Below are 25056 nucleotides of genomic sequence, written 5' to 3' on the forward strand. Positions count from 1 at the left end.
GTTCTGGACCCGCAAAAGGATAGATCCCGAGCCTCTCCCATGCATTACACCAACACGCACCGAGCATTCAAAGACATAACTGATAACCACTACTTATTGGATGCGTGGCGGCATAAGCACCCCACACAGCAGGAAGGGACACACCACTCAGCGGTGCACTCGTCATGGGCAAGATTAGACTACTTGATAGTGTCAGTGGGAAGGGGGCATTGGTTGGACAGAGTTGAGCATCTAGCCCGCACCTAGTCAGACCATTCGCCTGTTGTAGCGGCTTTGCAGGCTCCGGTCACTCACACCCCCTATCTTAACTGGCTATTGAACCCCTTGTATCTACAAGATGAAGTTTAAAGCGGAAATCGAGCAGGAAATCCAAGATTTCTTTAAAAGGAATGTAGATTCGGTATCAAGCCTCACAACTGTATGGGAGGCATTCAAAGTCACAGCACCAGGATGGTGAATCTCTAAAGGGGGAAGTATTCTCAAAGATCTGAGCAGGGAACTGCGTAAATTGGAGGGAGAGATTAAAACTCTTTAGAGGGAACTTACGTCAGGAGGAGGTAGAGATGCTACGAAGGCCAGAATATGCACTAAAATGACAGAATATGAGGAAGCGGCCGACCGGGAATGGAGGTTCAGAGAAAAATCCCATATGGCGCGGATCTACGGCGAAGGAGACCACCCAGGGAAGGCTTTAGCGCACGCTGTATGCCCTCCTAAATTTGCGAATTACATAACAGAAATACAGGATGAAAAGGGCCAGACACATAGGAACTTATCAGGGCAATTGGACACATTTGTGGGGTATTATAAAAAACTTTACACCTTTCAGAGAGGCTCTCCCCTGGATTTGCAGGAATACTTCGAAGATACAGTCCTGGCATGGCTGGGTGAAACCCAGCAAAAATTCCTTAATTTGGACCTGGAAGTAGATGAGATTAAGGAAGCAATAATGGGCATGAGTTCGGGGCGCGCACCGGGAACTGACGGATTGCCGGTGGAATTCTACAAAACATATGTGTCGATCCTTGCTCCCATTCTGAAAGCGGTGTACTATGAGGCACTAGAGGAAGGAAGGCTACAGGAGACTATGAGGGAAGCCTAGATAATTTTGTTGTTAAAACCTGGGAAGAGTCCGATCCGTTGCGATTCATACCGACCCCTCTCGTTGCTGAACTGCGACACCAAAATACTAGCAAAGGTTTTAGCCACCCGTCTTAACTTATTAATGGAGCGATTGGTCCTGCCTGAACAGGCGGGATTTGTTCCGAACCGTGCTACGTCTCACAACCTGAGAACCCTATTAGCTGTAATGCAAGATATAGATCCTAATTGCTCGGCGGTGGCAGTCTTTTTAGACGCCACCAATCGTTTGACTCGTGGAGTGGGACTATTTAATGGGAACTCTGCGATATATGGGCATGCCGCAAACCTTTCTGAATTGGGTGCAGCTACTATATCAACACCCGCAAGCCACAGTCCTACTGAATGGGAACTGTTCCACCAACTTTACCATATCAAGAGGCACGAGGCAGGGGTGCCTGTTATCCCCAATCTTATTTGCGCTCGCAATAGAGCCTTTAGCAGTGAAACTGAGGCAGCACCATAATAACAGAGCGCTGGTGTACCCGTCTCGACAGCTGCTAATCTCCCTATACGCGGATGACATGACCCTCTATATAAAAAAATCCCAGGACAACCTGAACCCGGTACTGAGAGAAATCACTAAATATGGGGCTATCTCAGGGATCCAGATAAATTGGAACAAATCGGCTGTATTCCCTTTAACGAATCATACTATACAACACCAATTGGATTACCCTCTGATCTGGGAGACAGCGAACTTTAAATATCTAGGGATACATGTTACTCGAGATAAAGACAAACTAATGCGGGCTAATTACGGAGTAGCTATGGATAAAGTGACGGATAATGTATCCAAATGGATAAGATTGCCCTTGTCAATGGGGGGTAGAATATCCCTCATCAAAATGACAATATTGCGGAAATTCGTATACTTATTTAATAACATTCCTTATTACCCAGGAATATTCTTTTTCAACACGCTTAAAAAACAGTTGTCAAAACTTATTTGGGGCGGGAAACAGGCGAGACTAAATCTAGCTACACTGATGCTGCCTTACAATCAAGGGGGATATGACGTTCTTAACTTTGAGCAATAGTATTACTGTGCACAGGCACATTTTGCTGTCTATTGGATCCACCCTCCCCCCTTTATGCCACATTTAGCGGTGGAGAATGGCTACATGACCCCGATACCCCCTGAGAGTTACCTATTCACACAGATGGCGGAGAGAGGGAGAGACCCGTCCACTGTGGACTGCATTGTTACCGCATGGCGATGGATTGCGAAGAAGCTAAATGCGCAAATTATGTACTGCCCAAGGGTGAAGTTAACTCGGAATCCCGATATTACAAATTACATATGAGGGGCTGTGTCGCAAAAATTCTGGACAAATTGCATTATAGTAATTGGGGGGATCTATACACGAGGGGACAGTTCCACAATAAGGAACAGTTCTTTGAACAGCATATGCCTACATTCATGGACACATTCGTGTATAACCGTTTTAAGCAGAGTATGAAAGCCATAACCCCAGAATTTCCAAAGGAGACAGACATATTCCCACCATTCCATACGATACTGCAGGCAGAAACTCATAGGCATATAGTGTCCCAGTTGTACAAGCAGATCAGACATACTCCTCACCCCCAGCTCTTACTGGCCAGAGTGGAATGGGATAAAGACCTGGAAACGTCTCTTACAGATGAACAATGGAAAGTCTGCTATAGACAGATGAAGGCAGTTAACAGTAACAGTAGATTGAGACTGATACACTACAAATTCCTATACAGGTTGTATCACACCCCGGCCCAACTACATAGATTCCATCTCAGGGCAGACGACAGGTGTGAACGCTGTAGAAGGGAAGGAGTGGATTTCATGCAATTAGCATGGCAATGCCTGAGGGTGGCGGACTACTGGGAGGAAGTAAATAAGGGACTGTCTGCTATGATTAGAGGGAGGGTACAATCGGCCCCGCTCTTAGGCCTCCTGGGTCAGACTGGGGATATTAGGACGATGCACAAAAAAATTCTTGGCTTTGGGGATACTGCTGGCAAGGAGACAAGTGGCATGTAGATGGGGCAGGGGGAGGGCACCTAAATTCAAGGACTGGATTAAAGATTTAACAATGAGGCAAGAACATCTTCACCATTATGCAGAACTGCTCCCACTTAAATCCCGACCCAAGGATATCTGGGGACCATTGGTTACCTATCTATTAGCACAACATGCAGATAATGAGAAGGAACACAGAGAGATGGAGATGGCGGGGGAGGAGGAGGGAGACCGAGTACCAGGAGGGTCTTAAGGAGCCAAAGATCTCTGTAAGTAGTAGGAGGGCCTGAGGCACATGTATGGATTGAACACACAACTGAAAATAAATGCTGGAGGGCACAGACTGCAGTTAATGTACACTGAGAGACTGTATAAGGGGCTGTGATGGGCATTGAGCGTGAAGCCCCGTTCCAGGCGGATATGAGAAGGTTGACTCTGTATGGAAGACTTGCTAAAGTGCACGAGGGAGGGGGCAGTTAAGAGGGAGGGGTCGTAACTATTAGAAGTCAAGGAAGGTATTTATTACAGAAGAGATACAAGGACAACTATAAATGCACAACTGTAACAGAAGTATGTGACATGTCTATTTCTTGTAATGCTGTAATTTGTTAACTTAAATAAAGGTTTTTGAAACGTAAAAAAAAAAAAGTTTTAACTCCCGGGCAGATCACTTTGTTCAGAGGGTAAAGGCTGCTTGCCGTCCCCGCTATAGAAAACTCCAAACAGGAGGCAAAACCTTTGCCTCTCTAACGCCAAAATATGGGAATTAACTTCCCATGGAGCTGTGTAAGTGCTCCAATCTCCTCCTCTTTAGGAAACTTCTTAAGACCGAACTATTCCGTTACTGATTTACTCTGACCCATCATAAGCCTTTTTTGTCATGCAGAGATACTCCTTTGGGGGTGATTCTGGTACTTTATAAGTCCCATACAAAAATAAGTGCACAGCAGAACTGGCCAATTACTGGTCCAATTGAATGATGATTTGCGTGTTGCCTGCATAGAAGAGGACAGAGTGTTGTAAAGAGAGTTGAGGTCCAATATATACTAAAGAACATTGGGGCATATTACCAACAAACGGAGAAAAATATCGCTAAGCGCGCTTAGTGCTGTGATGTATTCCTATAGGTTCTGTATCGATTCCCCTATTCCCGGCCCTGTTCTGGTTAATACTTAACTAGCAGCCGACCCACGGTGCAAAAAAACGTTATCTGATTAAGCCACACCACGGCACAGAAACGTGTTATCTGATTAGGTAATAACGCATGCCATCTAATTAGACAAGCACTATTCCTCCAGCCCCTGATAAGGCATACGGAGTTCTCAAAACAAATCAAACCTATGACAACCTGGGAAAATCCCTGCGGCCATTGTTTTGATTTCACCAAGAACTTCAGCAAAAGAATGTGCGAACAAGCCCGTTCGTATGACATCCTTATTGACGTATCCATGTCCATCCTTACGTCAATCTCGACACCTTACAGGTATAAATATTACCGACATTGCCTTAAGCAAACACACGCGGTGGTGACGAGATCGGAGCAGCGAGACGCGCTGAGGAGCCCAGCAGAGAGCGAAGCCCACACGCGCTGCCCCGCCTTCCTGACGCGCTGAGAACGAGACGCTGTTTTTCTCCTGCCGAGAAATCCAGCTCCGGCGCTTCCAAGCAGCCCTCGCAGGCAGCTGGAATATCAAGACCAGAGACGAGAGATACCAGCCCTCAACCATTCTAGATCTCAGGTACAGAACTGAACAACCCCTTGCAGAGAATTCTTGAGTCAGTCACTTGGCAAAACAAACTTAACTTAAACTGCTACTTATCTACTCCCGCCCACGTATTAGGCTTAGGTCAGGTACACTGGGGTAGGCGTGGTTAGAAGCACCAGTTGAGTACGATTAGTCAAATGTATATATGTATGTATCTATTTTATCAATTTTAACTATCATATGGCTTAGAAACCATATCAATGCTTCTGCAGTATTATTTTATACTTCTGCTTTTATTGTATGCACTTTACTTAACCATAAGTATCGCAATAATATCGATTAATTTCTCTTGTACGAGAAAAGAGACTGATCAATAAATAACATCTTTTATTGAACACGCCCGTCTCTTCCTTTTCTCTACAAACTGGTGAAACTAAGAATGCACGTACTGACTGAGTAAAATAAGTTGTCTTTTGTTTTCACACGACTCTAGAGATACACTCTTGATTGGGGGAGAGCAAAGTTGTCATGTTCTATGGTTGTCAGAAACTAAATCCCTTCTTGTCTATCCAGGGAAGTTAAACTCCTCCTTGTCTATTCGAGAAAGTTTCTAGTGAACTCTGAGCTAGCTGGCAAAACCAAAAACTTTAAGTCTAATATCGTCAGTAGAAGACCTAGTTAACCTCTGCCCTAGATCTATACTATTGAAGATATTATTCCAATGCGCAGAGCCTATTGGGATAATAGGAACTACACTACATGGCGCCCAACGTTTGGATCGGCGATAAAACTAACGCAAGACATTAGAGTAACTCAGTCGTGCTTTTTCACACAGAACCCCTTTTTCCCATAATACTCCAAAGACGTCTGGAGTGGGTAAAAGGTCATATCCGCCAAACCTCACAGGAGGAGACTCCTATGTATGGTTCTTGGTTTATTCAACGTTGAAGGATACACTGTTCCAAAATATTGTGCATCTAATCTTTGTTTCCATAGAAACCTGATCTGCAAACAAACAGAATAACCTTCCTGTCAGTAAAATGGTAGACAGTGATGATGAAAGGGAGACAGCTAGACTAGCAGCTGAACTCGTAGCAGCTGATAATACTCTGCTACAAAATGACCCGGATATAAAAACTCATCCCGGTCAACATAAGAAAATCTATAACTTTAAAACTTATAGAAAATGGACTGACATCGAGAGGTGGTACAGTCATATTCGTAATTGAGGCACACGAATATCGGCAGACAGAGGTATTCTATTCATGGATAAACTTTCCAGCAGCAAACGCTGTAACAAAAGAGTTCCACTATTATAAGATAGAGGAACCACCGGATACTTACACTCCTTTCGAGGAGGTAGAAGTACCACTCAAATTCCAAGAGCACCTGCTCTTGTTTGATGGCGCCCTAAAACATAATAATCACATCACCAGGCTCGGTCCACTAGGTAGACCAGGAGCAACGTGGCCGGTCCTAGCCGGATATACACCACATCCAGACATTGAAGAAATGTCTGCACCAGATCTTTTAGCACAGCTAAAACAACTAATCAAAATACATAGACAATTAGTCCAATATGTAATGCGGACTTCAACAATCCAACCAGCAAATAAAATTCCACAGCTGACCCCTCATCAGGGTAACACAAATAAAATTACACCACAGAACATACAGTCCTGTCTAGGTAAAGTACCCGCAAAATGGGAACAAATACCTTTCTGGCTAGCACAAAAAATCACTCAAATAGAGGCGGTGTTTCCAGACACCACCCCTGTAGATAAACACAGGATTCTGACTATCTGTCTTCCAATGGGAATCGCACCACACGTGGAGGACTGTGACACTTGGGGTACAGTCTTTGCTTCCATATACACAAAAACACATGGTGTACCATCCATGTCAGTAATACCAGATGTGCTAAAACAAATTCAAGATGAATATGGTCCAGAACCCGCTTTAACTCTCGGTATGAAATTACTGAAGGACTTCAAGCAGGTCTCGGCTATATTATTAGCCAACATAAAGGGAGAAGCAGCAAACGTGGCGATCCGCCAAAGGTTAAAAGAGACAGATATAGCAGACCAACCAACTGAAATTGCCAGAATCATAGAGAAATCCTATGAAGAACTAGGAAGAGATAGTCTGGGTGGAATACCGGTAAAACCTCAACTGATTGAAAGTCCTGAAAAGATATTTATTAAAAATAATTTAAACACTCAAAAAAAGAGCTGGGATGGAAACAAACAATCCAATCCTAAAGAAAAAAGATTCCAGTCCAGAGGAAGGTCTCCTCGGCGGAGAGAAAGATCTCCGAACCAAGGACGCAGGTCTCCCCAAAGTGAGCCCTCTGGGAAAAAATACAACCTTAGAAATAGGGATAATATAAAGAAACCTGATAGATATCAAGATAATGATACACGTCCCTCTCAATCTTTTCAGACTTCCTCGCAGAAATCGGAAAGAAGAGGACGATCAGAACACAGGGAAGAGCACGTCAAGTCCAAAGACAAGGAACCTGCTCATCCAAATAAAAAGTTACAATTTCCAAAAAAGAAGGTAGCCAGTATTAAAGTAATCAAAGATGCCGAGAATACTGAGGACACAGCTGAAAAACGGAGAATGGGCTCAGACAATGCTAGACAGCGCAGCAGAAGTGAGCATAGCTCGCAAAGTCCTTATGAATCATCTGGAGACAGTGGACACGAATGAATATATTCAAGTGGAAACTGCCGACACCAGAGTTAGCAAACCTCACAAAATATATTAAATTACATTGCGTATAGAGGGGGATAAGACTAGAAAAATAAGGGGACTATTTTGGGATAATCTCTCCCAGGGCTATGACATCCTTCTAGCTGAGAAAGACTGGCCACCAGAGTTTGTCAGGGAGTGTCCTCATGGCGAAGAAATAATTATGCCTGCCTTCTCAAATCATATTCCAATTCATAAAAAATATACACTTGCTAGAAAGTGGGCAGTAGCTCAAGCTCCTGCTTTATATAAAAATCATGTAGGATGGGATGAGGACTCTCCTCCTCACAAAATCCAGTTAAAATCACAACCTACTGCACAGAGGCAGTACCCAATTAAGCAAGAAGCTAAAAAACAGGTAAAAGAGATCCTAGATCAACTTGAATACCAGGGGGTGATTGAAACTTGCACCTCACAAATGAACAATCCTTTGTTTCCTGTCTCCAAACCAGACAACTCATATCGTCTAGTTTTGGATTACAGACACCTTAACTCATGTTGCAAAACCTTTGCAGTGCAAAACTCGCATAGTGCTGCACTAATGAATAACATAGTGCGCAAAAAATACAAAACAACATTAGACATCTCTAATGGATTCTTTTGTCAAAATATAGCACCAGAGAGCAGATATTTGACTGCGTTCTCGGTAAATGGCTCGCAAAAAAGTTTCTGCCGTTTACCCCAGGGGCACAAGAATAGCCCAGGATTATTCTCAAAGAGAGTAACAGAATTACTACAAACATACGATGACGAGGCATTATCATATGTCGACGACATTTACCTAACAGATGATGACTTGGATACTCACTTGAAGAGAGTGAACACCATAATACTTGGGTTCGCAGCAGAGGGTTACAAATTCAACTTTAAAAAATCAAGAATTGCCCATCTAACGGTCCTGTTTTTAGGATATGAATTATCAAGTGAAGGCAAAAGCCTGGCTGACAATTTCCTAGAGAAATGTGCTGTACTCCAAGCTCCTAGAACACTAAAATACTTACAATCAATTCTAGGCTTCCTAAATTTCGGAAGAACATACATTGCAAATTACGCAGAAAGGATCAAACCCCTTTATGATCTAATAAAACCAGATTTTAAAAGAATCAATTGGACTCAAAAACACACAGAAATTTTGAGATCTTTACAAACAGACATGCTAATTAAAACAAAATTAGAAACACGTGATAACTCACGCAATCTTGGGATTCGAGTCATCCCAGGAAGATGCGGATTCACATAGCTGACCTCCAATGAGGGAGAAAAGGTACCAATTGCATACAAATCACACTTGTACACAGAAGCTGAAAAGAAGTTCAGTATTAAAGACAACATTGTTCATGCAGTTCAAATGGCTATAGCAAGAGAAAAAGACAACGCCGACGGTAGACATATCACAGTCAGAACAACGGAGTCAGCCTTTGAGGCATTAACAACCCCATGTAATTTACCAAAAACAGCGTTGAATCCAGTATGGATACAATGGGTGAATTCAATTACAACGGACAAAGTAAAATACTACTTTGATCCAGAATTAAAGGAATTAAAATATCTAGAATATGAAATAATATACCCTCTGCCAATCGACATTCTGCCTTTACGACAGTACGCCTGTGTAATACATACAGACAGGCATGCTCAACCCTCAGTTTGGGGAGAGCTGGCTTACAAGGCCACATGCGAAATTGTAAAAGAAGTGTGGCGCGGAGGTAAATTAAGACCTCTACTTACAAAAACACACTCAGTGGAAAATAATTCAGAACAACAAACTGAAATAATAGCGTTAAAAATGGCGCTAGATAATGCCGATCGCGAATTCCCGACACTTATTGTGTGCGATTCGTATTACTGCGTCAAATCATACAATAACGATTTACAGAAATGGATTCAAAACGGTTACAAAGATGACACAGGTGCAACAATAAAGCAAAAAGTGCTTTGGGAACAAGTAGCTCTTTTACAGAAAGAACTACCAAAAACTCACATGATACATTCAGTGAGTCATCAGCGTGATGGCGTTCACGTTGCAGGGAATTCATTGGCTGAGAAAGCCACAACGGCAGCAACTGAATCGGCTTACGTAGTCAAGAAAAAGCATACAGTAAAACACATTGACGGTGAAACTATGCTGGCGGTGAAAACGTCATCAAAAGGCGACTGCTCAGCACTACCGATCAACTATCCACTCAATTATACATACATAATCGATGCAAACTCCGTTCCTTTTGCTCGAATCCCTGGAGTGGGGGATAGAGTGATTCCAAACACGGACAGGAGAGGCTTGTTAATAGCAGACGCGCATATGGGTGAGGGTCTCAGACACCTCAAACTAAAAGATTCCCTGGAAGAATTACAATCAGTGTACTGGTGGCCAGGTATGAGCCTGCATCATCACATCTTTGTAAAGAACTGCCCAGACTGCAATAGAGATCGCAGTGGCGAGAGAAACGGTATATTAGCATGGCGTTTCACTCCAGGATTGATCAACAATAAAAACTAAAGCGTCCAATTAACATATAAAGACTAGTTTCCACTTGTGATGTAGACCCCAGCACTCAGCTGACGTCTGGACTGTTATAAAAATATTTGCGAGTCTATAATGGCATATACGCTAGAAGCATGCTACGTTTGGCTGAATGTTTTTTCTTCTTGCCCTAAAGCGTATGAAAAACATGGCCAAATGAGCATAGCATAGCGGGACTCTTCTCACTTCCTACCTGAGGGAACGGGATGGTGTAAAGAAAAAACCAAAGGCATAAAGCAATCTATAACAGCGAAGGTATTAGGTTCGGGAGCTGGGTGGGTCAAACATCTAATAAGTGTCCAACGTAGTCTAAATAACCTGCCAAGAAATTCTCTGAGGGGATTCAGTCCGTACGAACTATTGTTAGGAACTAGAATGATGGTCTTATATCTTGACAGTCAGACTTCAGTGGTTAAAGAAAAAAGCTTTGATATCAAAGATCGTTTGGCTATTTTACAGGACTTAAACGTAACAAGGAAAGACCTGAGCAACATAAAGTTGAAACAACAGCCAACGACCACTGAAGAAAAACCACCTGTCCCAGCAAGACCTGTCTGGATTCCAAAAGTCGGGGATCTAGTCAGAGAAAAGATCGCGGTAAAGAAGGAATTCGGGCCTTCTTACAGAAAAGCAGTTCCTGTCTTGTCTATCAACGGGACAAGATCAGTAGTACTACCGCCCCTTGCTGGTAAAAAGGAGAACCGAGTTGTATCCATCGACCTGGTTAAACCACACTCATGTGGCCGATAACAAACAGTAGGCCAAGTGGACTCCCGATAAGTAGTAGAACACCAAGGTTTGCTACAAAAACAGAGGTTCAATCTAAGAGGCTACTCACGTTTGAAATGCCAAAAGAACAACAACAAGGTCTGTGCAACAATGCTATGGAACTTAAACCTCTAAAAACCCAAATAAAAACATTTAGCAGAGACACACCAATCTACAATGAAGTAATAAATGACTATGCTGCTGCAACAAAACACACGGATAAAGCAAATATCAATCCTGAAGCTATTGGAACAATAGACAGAACGGCATCCGGTTACTTCATCAACTTCAGCGATTCATCTGAAAACCTGAGTGAATCAAAGGAACAAAAATCAACAAAAACCTTTAAAAATAAAGCTAAGGAGTTTTTTCAACATCTGAAAGAAACCTATCTGATTTCTCCATGGATTGAATTCTGGGTGGCCTTAGGTGCACTTATCCTCATACTTTGGCTCATCATGGTACTATGTTTGGGACACTTCATTGAGGGAAAATATGCTAAAATGGACACAGCAAGCCAGAAAATCAACTTGGTCCTCAAACCACACACGTCTTCACACATCGAGAAAAGGGAACTTTCTTCAGTCAACTTCACAGCCAATCCTATACCCGGTGGGGTAGCATGGGACAATACTGATTATGAAATCTATGGTCCGGTTGAAATCCTGAAATATCCACACCAAATCAAGATCTCATTGAGTGACTTTGTAAAACCAAGCTCAGTTGCTGATGATTGGGACGTTGAAAGCATTAATAATATGATGTCTGACCTAGTGATGTCTGCTAAATTTACAAAACATGATTATTTGCAGGGTTCGTCTAATTATGATAAAATGTTCTGCTATAATCACTATAGTAATCATTATCTGCATAAATCTGCACAACCTAGAAATGTTTTAAATTATAATCAATGGGAACACTGTGCAACCCCTCCAAAAGGTAGCTCAAGAACTTTTTATGACAAATATTCATATTTTTCAGGGTTCAACACAAGTAATGCAGAAACATTTTATTTCAAATTATCAAACAAGACAAGTACAAAGACCATGCTTACAAACACTAAATTGATATATTCAGACTCATTTTTTGAGCAAATGAGTACATTTGGTTTTGAATACTGGGACAAAAATGTTGAAGTAAAAAGTGTTTGGGGTACAAAGGAATGGCAAGTACAAGGTATAGAATCATTGTTTAGAGCCTGCATGATCCCAGAACAAATGATATTTTTGAATGACACTATTCAACAAACTACCTGTCTTGGCCTAGCCAAAATCAAAGATTTAAACAAACCGTCTATTCCAAAGCCAACGATAAACAGTAATAGCTCGACAGATGAGGAGATAGACGTAAACCATATATTAAGCCAAAACAGAACACATCCAGATTGGAAAAAGTGGTTGATCTGGCCCCCAGATATTAATAACTGTCAAGACAGATTCCTGAACAAAATCCAGGGGTTCAAATTGACCAGGCCAGACCCTAGATATTCCCAAAGACAACACCCAGGGATAATTACCACGTACAGTGTGGGCAAGCTCTGCCTTCAATGGCTACAAACATCCACACTGGCAGAAATTAAGCAACACCTAACTTTACTTACTGATGGTGCTGACTTGCGTGATTTCATTATGGGACCACGCAAACAGCGTCAAAAACGCTTCATAGCAGCCTCTGTATATGCAGCTTATAACGAAGCCTGGAAAATAACTCAAATTGAAACATCAGAGAAAATACGGGAAATTGACCGTATTAATTTGGAAAAATCACTTTCTGTAGTGGACAATGGGTTAATGACTCTGTCCTCCAGAATATACTCTTTGGACAGCATTGTGTCTTCAGCAATCGACATAATATCGCAAGACTTACTGTTGTTACAACACGGTCAGTCCCAATTGCGTTCTATTGTACAACTTGGCTGGACGTTACAAAATCTGCGTTCAGGCTATGTGCCTTGGCGTTTAATCAACACAACGTCACTGTTCGATATCTTTAACCTTACTGATAAACAAATCAGTATGGCACAGAAGGGTGCTGATTATACAATCCTGAGCATTGAGAAACTCGAGAGATTACCATTGACAATGTCAGAACGACCTGTCAGTGAGTGGATAATACATGGAATAATTAATATTCCAATATCTACTTTCAGGTTTCAATACTGCCAAAAATATATACAGGCTGGCATGTACGAAAAATTGGGTAAAGGGTACATTAAGTCAACATGGAACTTGCCCTATTCACACGCGTGTGTCAGTAATAAAGGCCGGAAAGTGTTTCTTAGTGGCAATAATTGTGCCATGTCACTAAGCGGTACACTTCTGTGTAATGGTATTAGTTTACACGGAGCCTGTGAAGGGTCCTCAAATTACCTTTCATGTCACCAGCTAGGCACACCTGCGACACAAATAGAACCATTCTTTAGGAGACTATCGAACGGGAGTTACATTATAATCGTAGACCGCAGATGTTGTAGCTTGGTGCCCGGAGTAGCTTATCTCATAACTACGACTGCGAAGGTCATGTGCTGTGAACGAGTATTGTTCCCCAGCGCAATGCCAGACAGGGAGGCAAGGTTATGGCCGAATTTGAAAATTTCTTCCATTAGAGTTGATACTTTAAGCAGATTGAAAACTGTGCTCCTTCAGACGCCTACAAGGCTCACGTCATCAAAAGAAACGTATGATCTCCAAGTTGCAAGGACAACGGCAGAGATTCATTCATTGTTATCAACTAATTCCCCCATACATTTCGCAGAAATCCTGAACGAAATCTTAAATATTTCTGATACCAGTGGAGTCTCAAATGTATTTAAGACAGTGTTTTCAGGGGCTCTAACACCATTTAAAGCCATTCTGGGTATTTTTCCAGACTTTGTCCATTCCGTCTTTGGTGGACTTCCTCTCCTTTTGGGACTAGTGGCAGGAATCCTATTTTTGATCCTGTTATTTCGCTATGGCAAACCTTGTCACAGACAAAACACCTGCGACAAGGGAAGAAACAATCCTAGCCATTGGATACCGGGACCAGATATCTAGAATCCTTGGACTGTCCCGGCTTAGAGACCTGAACATGACTTGGTTTCTTTTGTTTAGACCTATGTGGCAAAGCTGTGTTTTACCTGTATTAAGGTGCTTGCTATGCGGAGAAGAATGCGTGTTAGACACCTGTCTGACGCTACAATCGGATGCGCCAATGGATGCAGAAACTTTGTTGGGTCCGGTCACGGCTCATGCATTGTGCTGTCCCCTGCGGCTACCAATCCTGATGACGGCATTCGTGGAGACTTCACCACTACGATTAAGGGGTAGTGAGGTTCAAGATGAAAGCAGCATCGATCAGGTACGACCTTCTGTCAGCTATGCTGATCCAAACATCAATGAAGGCAATCATGCTCACGAATGCATGGTAACATCTTTTTCCGAGTTAATGGAACTTTCACAGGAAGCTGTTGACAGCTTTTTCGAGAGTCTAAATGATATGATGTTCTCACCAGAGCAGAAACAATGACTTTTGAACAAGCTAGCACAAGGCGTTCCCAACACCCTGAATTTGGCCTTCAACTTTGATAATAAAGTATCATGAACAATTTTCTCCAGTTTACGGACAGCGGAACATTATTTTTCAGCGGCCCCAAAAATATTTTACAATTTTCGGGACACTTATCTTCTGCTTAAAGTAGAAACTATTCTTAGAGAACTATATTTCTATTTTAGGAACTTTAGAGTCATTAGCTGCCCTCTGGCCTGTTCATAAATATTTTATTTTGTGATGAAATGGTCTCGCATTTTTTTTTCTTCTGTATTAAGAGTCATTTCATGTGTTGATTTTCATATTTTATTAGTTATGATGTATGAATATGCGTGATATTTAGCATTAATATACTGCTTGAATGCATATAATGTATATATATATATATCTTCTCGTATATTTCATGTTTCAAAATGCATATGGATGTATTTTGGGGTGGTACGGTATACACATGCTCTACTAGTGTATTTGCTATGCCTAGATCTTGTAAATATGGACATAGTCAGCGTGGAGTGGGTGTGATGTATTCCTATAGGTTCTGTATCGATTCCCCTATTCCCGGCCCTGTTCTGGTTAATACTTAACTAGCAGCCGACCCACGGTGCAAAAAAACGTTATCTGATTAAGCCACACCACGGCACAGAAACGTGTTATCTGATTAGGTAATAACGCATGCCATCTAATTAGACAAGCACTATTCCTCCAGCCCCTGATAAGGCATACGGAGTTCTCAAAACAAATCAAACCTATGACAACCTGGGAAAATCCCTGCGGCCATTGTTTTGATTTCACCGAGAACTTCAGCAAAAGAATGTGCGAACAAGCCCGTTCGTATGACATCCTTATTGACGTATCCATGTCCATCCTTACGTCAATCTCGACACCTTACAGGTATAAATATTACCGACATTGCCTTAAGCAAACACACGCGGTGGTGACGAGATCGGAGCAGCGAGACACGCTGAGGAGCCCAGCAGAGAGCGAAGTCCACACGCGCTGCCCCGCCTTCCTGACGCGCTGAGAACGAGACGCTGTTTTTCTCCTGCCGAGAAATCCAGCTCCGGCGCTTCCAAGCAGCCCTCGCAGGCAGCTGGAATATCAAGACCAGAGACGAGAGATACCAGCCCTCAACCATTCTAGATCTCAGGTACAGAACTGAACAACCCCTTGCAGAGAATTCTTGAGTCAGTCACTTGGCAAAACAAACTTAACTTAAACTGCTACTTATCTACTCCCGCCCACGTATTAGATGCTGCACAACAGAGTTCTCCTTGTACTCTGAGCTCTTTTTGCTCCAGCACCCTCTGCACCTACCACCTCACTGTTATGAGATTAAACCCCCTGATGCTGTGGAGCAAATCCAGATGGCTCAGGAACAGATAAAGGATATGGAACTGGAGCAGATAAAGGAGATGTCATATCCACTTGTGGAAAAAAAACAGATGGAGCAGAAGCGGGAGGAGCTAAAGCAGTCAACTCACCAGCACCAAATAAAGGAGTCACTCTGTTTTTAACACCCTCACCTCCGACCAGGAATAAGCCATCACAATCATTCTCAACCTCACAGCGTTCATGCAGGTTTTCTCTCGATCCAAACTTTGCAACCTTCCTGCAATTCAATTTCTCACAATTGTTCAGCACCACATGTCGCCTTTGATCCTGTCTGACCTGATAAGGGCGCCAAAACTTATTCAACCCTTTGACAATTAGTCCAGACTTGATCTTCACTCAGTCACCTGACACAATTTTATTTTTCACGTTATTCCAATACACAGCAGTTTTTGACTCATTCTCCACACCTCCATCTATACTGATTTCCTTACCTCCCTTCAACAAACTCTTCAACCAAAACCGAGGCAATCTGGTATTAGGCTTCCTACCGCGCAACAACAAAAATGGTGAGGCTTTCAACATGGCATTCTCCGTAGTGTGATACGCCCATACAAGAAAAACCGAAATAGTCTTTTCCACACTCAATCTGTTGGCCAACGTCAGCTGAATGGCCCCTATGACCATCCTATTTGCCGTTTCTACAATGCCTTCGCCTGGGGATTGTACAGGGCAGTGTGAGAATTCCACATGCCCCCACAAACTCTTCAATTTCTAGAGAAACCAACAGCGTCCCATTGTCAGTTATGAGACCATCCGGATAATCCCCATCCTTAAAAATGTATGAAAGCACATCAATAGTGGAGGCTATCATCACCTCTGACATAAACTTGCCCATTAGCTATCTTGTGTGTACATCAAGTAATTCAAAAGCATACTTTTTTTGCATGTCCTAACCCAGCCATGGCAACTATAACATCTCCACAAACTGTGTGCCATACCTGACTGGGGTCGTGAATACTCCCAAAGCCAACCTGACACCCCACCTTCAACAATTTCTTTCACTCCATGCATTCTGCACATCTCTCCACCCATTGGAACACATCCACGTCCATCCCTGGACACCAAAATTCGATCTTGATCCTTTGTTGTCATTGTCTGCTCCAGATGTCCCTCATGAGCAATTGAAACGTTTATTCTGCACACCAACAGGTGGTATAAGCTTTTTGCTTTGTACCAAAACATCTTCACCCATTAAAGACAGCTCATCCATCACTTTGGTATATGTTCTTAAAGGGCTAGGTAAGGTACTCTCTCTACGTCCACCTTTCAACACCATCTCAATCACAGCACCCAAAGGCCAATATACCACATCACCCATACATGCCACTGCTCCCTCTCTTTCGCTCCTCATCACAGCCTCCTTGTCCAACAGTTCCCAATCCAATGGCAAGCGTGAAAGGCAATCTGCTTGCACATTCCTCCAACCAGGAATAAACTCAAGCACATAATAGTACACTTTAACCTGGCCGACAATCAGGCAAGTCTTGCCAACCCTTTACCTGCACCACCAGGGGAGAGAATCTTCATTAATGGCTTGTAGTCTGTTTGCCATCTCACCTGACCGCCCCAAACATAGGTCCTGAAGCACTCCATACCCCATACTACTGCCAACGCCTCTCTCTCAATGACAGAATAATGGCATTAAGTTGACATTAGGGAGTGAGATGCAAACATCACTGTTTTCTCATTAAATCCCTGAACCAGGGGGGCGTGGCCTAGGACGTCAAGATGGCGGTCGCACTCTAAGAGTGCCCTGGACCCCCCATTCGTCATCCGCCATGCAGCCGCCGGCAGCAGCTCCCATCGGCGGACGGCTCGGATATCCCTGAACTCCCCTGGCCACTGGGCATCGCCTGATGTCACTGGGGATCTCCTGGAGGTCTGCTAGCGCCTCCGCCAACTCGACCCCTCACGGCTGCGAGACCTGCAAAATGGCGGCCCCCAGCTGAACAACGAGGCGGCCTGTTCCTGTGAGCGGCGGCTGGCACTCCCTGGCTGCCCAGTGGGCTCTCCAACCCCACCGGACGGGCGGGCGCTGTGATACTTAACCTCCGCCCCACCGGACACGAATCCTTCCCGGGGCCGTTACGCCATCCTACCTGGCCAGGAGGCACGGCGCGGATCCCAGGGGCTGCGGGGCTTGCGGAGGCCCCGTGGGTGTCCGCCCGGGCTGCTGAGTCAGGGGGAGACTCCCGGCGTGATCAGCTTTTTGGACCCCCTTGCCGCGGAGCCGTCTGACCCTGTCCCTGTGGCCTGCTGACGTTAGGAGCTGTGGCGGGCCTGGCTGTGGGGAGGGGGGCTTCCCTGGGACTCGGGGCTCCCCCTGGCCCCGCCTGGCGCCGGACGAGAGGGCTGAGAGGCCCTGGGACCACCTCCTACGAGACACTGAAGCCTTCCTGGGACTCTGCATGACCGACCGGGCTGCTGTTGTGCCGGTGCCACGTCCCGTGGGCATTCTGCTGGGCTGACGCCCTGGGAGGGGGCTCCTGATGAAGGCGGCTCCTGACCTCTTCACTGCCTGGCCATCTGCCCCCGCCTTGTGACCTGCTGATTCCTGAGGCCGCCGCGGAGTGGAGGACGCGGGCTCCCTTTGGCCCCACCGATAGCTGGGCAGAGAGGCTGCGAGACCTGAGGGCCCGGACGTGCCGCTTGCATCGGCGGCTCCCCTAGGGGCACTCCACCTGAGCCCCGGGCATCTTGCGAGGCCCTGGGAGACCTGTCCAGACAGCCACTGCGGTGACGACACCTTGGGGTCCCTGCCGAAGACCCGGAGCGACTGGGGCTGAGTAGGCCCGATGGAGGTGAGGAGGGGGTCAGGCCGGGGTTGGAGCCCCCTCGGGGTCTCGCCCGCGAGTTGCCAGCCCGGGCTAGGAGACCGAGCGCTCTGGCACCCTGCAAGCGGCGATAGCTCCCCCGCCCGTCCACAGAGTGGCCCTTCCGTCTCCTGGGGATCGGCCCTGACCCCGCCGCCTCATTGACCCCCGGGGACGCTGAACTGCTCAGTGCAACGTACTAACTGACGCCTGCCTCACGGGCCACCGCCCCTGTAACCACGCCAGTTGCCTACCCTTTGCATCTGCCTGCCATGGGACTGGGGGCCAAAGAACGCCTCGCCTGACCACCGCAACCACTCAGGCGCTGTTACTGCTCTACCTCCAGGGCTCGGGCGACGTGGGTGCCAGTGACAGACACCGGAGCCCAGGGACTGTGCTACGCTACCGGGACTCTGCTTTGCCCTACTGAAATCGAACTGGGCCTACCACCGACCGGCACAGCAACTGGGACGCCCGCTTGGGAGTCCCCCACTTGCTCTATTCCCTGTCGCAGGAATAGCGCGGCTCCCTCTTCTTCCCCCCGCATTTCGGCTCCCTGCGCCTCTCCACCCACGCCGCAGGGGAGGCCCGGAGCCTGCAATTGGCGGCGGTCCCATCTGCGCCACCGCCAGACCCGGATACCCGATTCCTCCGAGAGGCCGGGAGGCCCAACCTGTCGGACTGAGCCCCTGCAGCTGCGACATTCCTCACGGACCCACAACTGACCCGGTGCAACCATGGTCAGGGGAAAGAAAACGCAGACCCCGGTCCCCCCATCCCAGATTCGTATGGACCAATTCACCAAATTGGACCACGAACCCAGTGCTGGGCTTCCGCCTCCGCCTGGGGCTGAGGGAGGGGACTTATCTACAATCCTCCAGGCGATCAGCGCCTCCCAGGCATCGGTTGAGAATAAAATTGGGGAAGTAAGTGTGGATGTGGCCCTCATCCGGCAAGACCTCAGAAACACCACGGCGCGTATTACCGAAGCCGAGTCCCGTATATCCACGGCGGAGGACGACCTGACCACCCTCAAGACCCAAGTGGCCCGTCTCCAGACACTGACGTCGGACCTCCATCACAGGGTGGAAGACGCCGAAAACCGGGCCCGCAGGAACAACTTGCGCCTCCTGGGATTTCCGGAGGGGGTGGAGAAGGGCCCTGTGGCCGACTTCCTGGAAACCTGGATCTGATCCTGGATGCCTGTGGAGAAACTCTCCCCCTGGTTCGCTATAGAACGTGCCCACCGATCCCTGGCGCCCAGACCGCCCCCTGGAGCCCCTGCCTGGCCCTTCATCTTCCGCATCTTCAACTTTCGGGACCGCGACGCCATCCTAGGGGCGGCCAGAGACTTGGGTCCCCTGCTCTTCCAGAACTCCAAAATAATGATCTTCCCGGACTACTCTAGGGAGGTCCAGTCCCAACGGAGGTTCTATGACGAGGTCAAGCAAAAGCTCAGGGTGCTGGGGCTACGATATGGTCTCCTCTTCCCGGTCCGCCTCACGGTCCTGTTCCAGAACAAGTACTTTTTCTTTGACACCCCACAAGCTGCCTGGACCTGGCTCACAGAGGAACGTCCCCTTCTGCCTGGGCGGGTGCCGTCCCCTATCCGAGGGCCCAATCTCCGCCCTGCCCTGGAGAGGCCCAAGCCGAGGCGACGCCGGACCGGCTCCCGCAGGCGGGGTCACCAGCGACAAGAAACTTCTCACTCACCGGAGGGGAGACCCCGGCTGTCTCCTCTGCCCCCGGACCGGGGAGTCCCCCCCATCCTTGGTCATCATTGACCGGCCCTCGGGTTCGGGCACAAGCCTGCGTAAGTCAAGATCGGACTCGGACTTATCCGGCAGCCCTGTGATCCGGGATACCCCACACGATGCAGATGCCTGAGCCGGGGCCACAAGATGTCTGACAGAGGACGACTAACCCGAACAGCCGGGCCGCCCTTAACCGGCCTCCTGGGCCTTATGCGATGCCCGAGGGCTGGATGCCTGGAGGGGCTCCTCTTGGGAACTGGAATCCGAACTACTCATGTCTTCCTTTCTCTCTACGCTCTAGTTCTGTCTACCTCTTCCTCCTGCTATTACATCCTTCTGTCCCTTGTGAGACTGCTGCAACTTCGCTGTAATGTATTTTCCTTGAAGCTTTACAGTCTATAGCTGCTGAAATTTATCCGGCAATACGGAGGGGGGTCCTCCTTAGTAGACTCTAGACTAGTGCCACTGCTCCCAACTAACCGTTTAAGTTTAGTGTAATTCCCCTAGCGGGGGGTTTCTTCTTTGGGTGTTTGTAATTTAGGGCGACAGATGCTTCCTGTTCCGAAGTGTAGGATGGGGGGAGTTGGGGGGTACCGGGGACGGGGGGGCATTGTCTCCCATTTGTTTGTTGTTTTTGGCCGCCTACGGGCCGGTTTCTAGTTTAGCTCTGTTCAGCCGCTCTTCGGCCTCAGTCGATGCTGCCTGCGGGCAGCTGGTTGCAGCGCCTCCTCTTGACATCATGTGATGGGTATATCCTCTCCCGACACACACCTCCTGCTTCCTGATGCTCTTGTTACTCTGGGTTTCTGCAGGCTACCACGGGAGATGGCCGCAGGCGGTCACCCCCTTCCCCTCGTCTCCCACCTGGACCCTTGGCGCCCGTGCCCCACTGGCCCACTCTGACTACCTTCCTTTGTTCTGGAGCGGCGTGGTAGGTCCTCCCCTCCGAGGCGCGCCTCCCGTTGCTCCCATGCTCTTCCACGCCCCATCCCCCAATGGCGTACACTCTACCTAGACCCCTCCACATTCTCTCGTGGAACGTCAACGGTCTTCTTGACCGCATAAAGCGCACTGCGGTTCTTCGAGCGGCACATCGCCACTCGGCGGACGTGCTCCTTCTCCAGGAGACCCACCTTCTAGGCACACAATGCAACTTCCTGGCCCGTTACAGGTTTGCGATGGTCTGGAACTCCGGGCTCCAACGCGGGTCCCGAGGGGTGGCGGTTTTGCTCCGGAAAGGTCTCCCCTTCACCCTTGTTAAGGCCTACACTGACCCACAAGGGCGATATGTGGCGATATCGGGCATGGTAGAGGGTTGCCCCCTGAACATCCTGAATCTCTACGTCCCACCCGCCCTCCTGTCCCTGACGCTCTGGTGCCTTACACAGATCCTCTCCTCCTTTCCACTCAGCCTCACGGTTGTTGGCGGCAACTTCAACGCCGTGATGCAGCCGGGGCAAGACACGACCGGTTCCCCTTCTGCGACCCGAATCTCCTCTGCAGCGGCCCTGTCGAGCTGGGCTTCGGCTCTGGGGCTATGTGATATTTGGCGAGTCTGGAACCCCCGCAAGGCACAATACACCCATACATTGACCTCCCACCATACCCATTCCCGCAATGATCTCCTCCTGCTCCCGGCCACAGACTGCCATCTGGTCTCCGGAGCGAATATGTTACCTAGGGGACTGTCTGATCACTCCCCCGTCTCTCTCCGAATTGGCTCCGCTCCGGCGGGACCGCGAGCGGTATGGCGCCTCAATGCGTGGTTCCTACAAGACCAGACGCTGGCGGACGCGCTAGGACAGGAGCTAACCCACTATTTCTCTGCCAACGAGGGTTCGGTTCCGTCACCAGGGACTCTTTGGGAGGCCGGCAAGACGGTGATTTGCGGGGTGGCGAGGGAGCTTGTCCACGCCAAACGAACAGACCGGCTGGCCCGGCTTGCAGAGTTGGAGTCCCAAGCCGCCCAGCTGGAGGCTGAACAGACCGCCGTTGGTCAAGAGTACCCCACCCGGCAATTGGCGCTCCGTCAGATCTCACTAGACTCGGCCCAGCAGCTGTGGCTGTCGTCGGTGGCGCGGATATACGGCTGGGGTGACAAAAATGGTAAAATCCTCCATAACTTGGTCTCCTACCCCAAGATCCACCGCATTATTCCGGAGGTCCACGCACCAGATGGCACCCTCCAGGTAACCTCCGAGGCCATAGCTGGAACCTTTGCGGATTTTTCTACTTGCCTATATGCGGCGCACCCGGCTGACGTGCTTCTAACTACCCTCCTGGGCAGGGCCGTTGCTCGACTCCCCTCTCTTACCCCGGCAGATGCGGAGGCTCTGTAAAAGCCGTTCACATTGGAAGAAGTCCTAGAGGCCAACTCCCTTCCGAACCCTTGCAAGACACCAAGTCCTGACGGGTTCCCATAGGAGTTCTACGCGGCCTTCCTGGATACCCTGGCTCCCCAACTGCTGAGTCTTTTTCTTCACATGGTGGATAATGGCTCCTTCCCGCCCCAAATCGGATCTGGCCATAATCGTGGTCATCCCCAAGACCCACCCGCCCTCCACAAACTGTGCGCACTACCGTCCTATCTCCCTTATTAACATCGAGATCAAGCTCTTTGCCATGATACTGGCCCAGAGGCCTAAACCCCTTCTACAGGACCTGGTTCTCCCGGACCAATGTGGCTTCATGCCGGCCAGAGGCACCCGCCATTGTATCTGCCGCCTCCATTTGGCCCTGGCCCACCGCTCCCGCCTGTCCCCATACTTGGCCCTCCTCTTTCTCAAATTTGAGAAAGCCTTCGATACGGTGGGCTGGGCGTATCTGCAAGATGTGCTGGAGGAGATGGGCTTTGGTCCACTGTTACGCCGATACATTGGGATTCTCTACGCGAATCCCAAGGCCCGGGTGCTGATCAACGGGTCGCTCTCAGAGGCATTCCCGATATGCAAAGGCACGTGCCAGGGGTGTCCCCACTCCTGTTCGCGTTAGTGATGGAGCCCCTGGCTACGCTCATCCGGCAGGACCCCCTTGTCCAAGGCTGGTCTGGAATGAGAGCCACAAAGACAAGATATCCCTCTAAGCTGATGACGTTCTCCTGTACTTGGTGGACCCGGCGACCTCGGGCCCCAAATGTCTGCAGATCCTTGTTGAATTTGAGAAAGTCTCTGGCCTTCGGCTTAATGCAGCCAAATCCACCCTGGTACCGCTGCATCCCTCCCGGGAATGTTTCGACTGGCAGTCATCCATCCCCCTTAGACGCCACTCGGTTAAGTACCTGGGGATATGGGTGACTCTCCTGCCGGAATTAGAATGGGCACTGAACATCACACCCCTGGTAGCCCAAATGCGATTGGACCTTAAAAAATGGCAAGCCCTCCCTCTCAATCCCTTGGGACGGAGTGCACTGTTGAAAATGATGGTCCTCCCCCGTTTCCTCTACACCCTACAAAATATCTCCATTCCACTTTCCCGCATCTGGTTCCGCGAGCTTGACGGAACCGTATCCAGATTCCTTTGGGGTGGCGGAACACCACGGATCTCCCTCGCACACAGCCGCATCCCCCCCTTTGACGGAGGCCTAGGGGTGACTCACCTCTACCTCTACTACCTTGCCACTAAACTGATTGTCGTCCACAACTGGTACGTGGGCGGCTGGTCCGACCAAGCGTACCGGGTGGAACTGGAAGAAACGGATTTCTCGCAGATTCAAGCGTTCCTCAATGGCTGCCCGGTCCCACAAACCATGGCCCCAATTACAAGAGCGTTCCTGCTGGCCTGGCGCGCCACCCTGCGCCACACAGGGTGGGACCGCAAACTTACCCGTCAGACGCCACTCTGGCATGGCTACGCTCATCCGGCAGGACCCCCTTGTCCAAGGCTGGTCTGGAATGAGAGCCACAAAGACAAGATAGCCCTCTAAGCTGATGACGTTCTCCTGTACTTACCCGTCAGACGCCACTCTGGCATGGCAACTGGCTCGGGGAGGTATCGTCCCTAAGTGGATTCCGGCGTTGGGACCTTATCGGGGTGTCGGTTCTCGGAGATGTCTGGGTGGGAGACCATATTCGAGCCTTTGCTGACTTGCAACAGCGTAACGCCCTTCCCCATGCCCAGCATTTTAAATATTTGCAGCTGCGCCACGCTATTCATGCACACCTCCCCGTGCCAACCGCCCTCCCAGAGTTTAGCCCGCTAGAAGCCCAAGTGATGATGGGGAATCTCAGTAGGGGAGGAGTATCCCTAATCTACCGCTCCCTAGTATATAATAGCCCCTCGTCCCTCGATCAGCTGCGCACCCGTTGGGAGGGATGGGTGGGACCCCTAGAAGAGGCCGACTGGAGGGACGCCTTAATGGTCCCACGTACCCTGACCACATCCTCCAAGCTGCATCTGATGCAGACCTACTATCTACACACGTCTTATCTCACCCCAAAGAGGCTTTTACGAGCCCGGTTGAGACCCTCCCCAGACTGCCCGAGATGTGGACAATCCCCGGCTGACTTCTACCACATGGTGTGGCTGTGCCCGGTGCTTGAGAGGTTTTGGAAAGGAGTGGAGCAGGAGCTTTCACAGGCCCTGGGCTGGGAGTTCCATCATGACCCGCTGCGAATGATGTTAGGGATCTTCCATGGCCTGGACGGCTCTAGGTTGGATAAACGCCTATTGGGAACAGCAGTGG

The sequence above is a fragment of the Lissotriton helveticus genome, chromosome 4_1 (assembly GCF_964261635.1).
Source record: "Lissotriton helveticus chromosome 4_1, aLisHel1.1, whole genome shotgun sequence".
In the NCBI taxonomy this organism is placed as follows: Eukaryota; Metazoa; Chordata; class Amphibia; order Caudata; family Salamandridae; genus Lissotriton; species Lissotriton helveticus.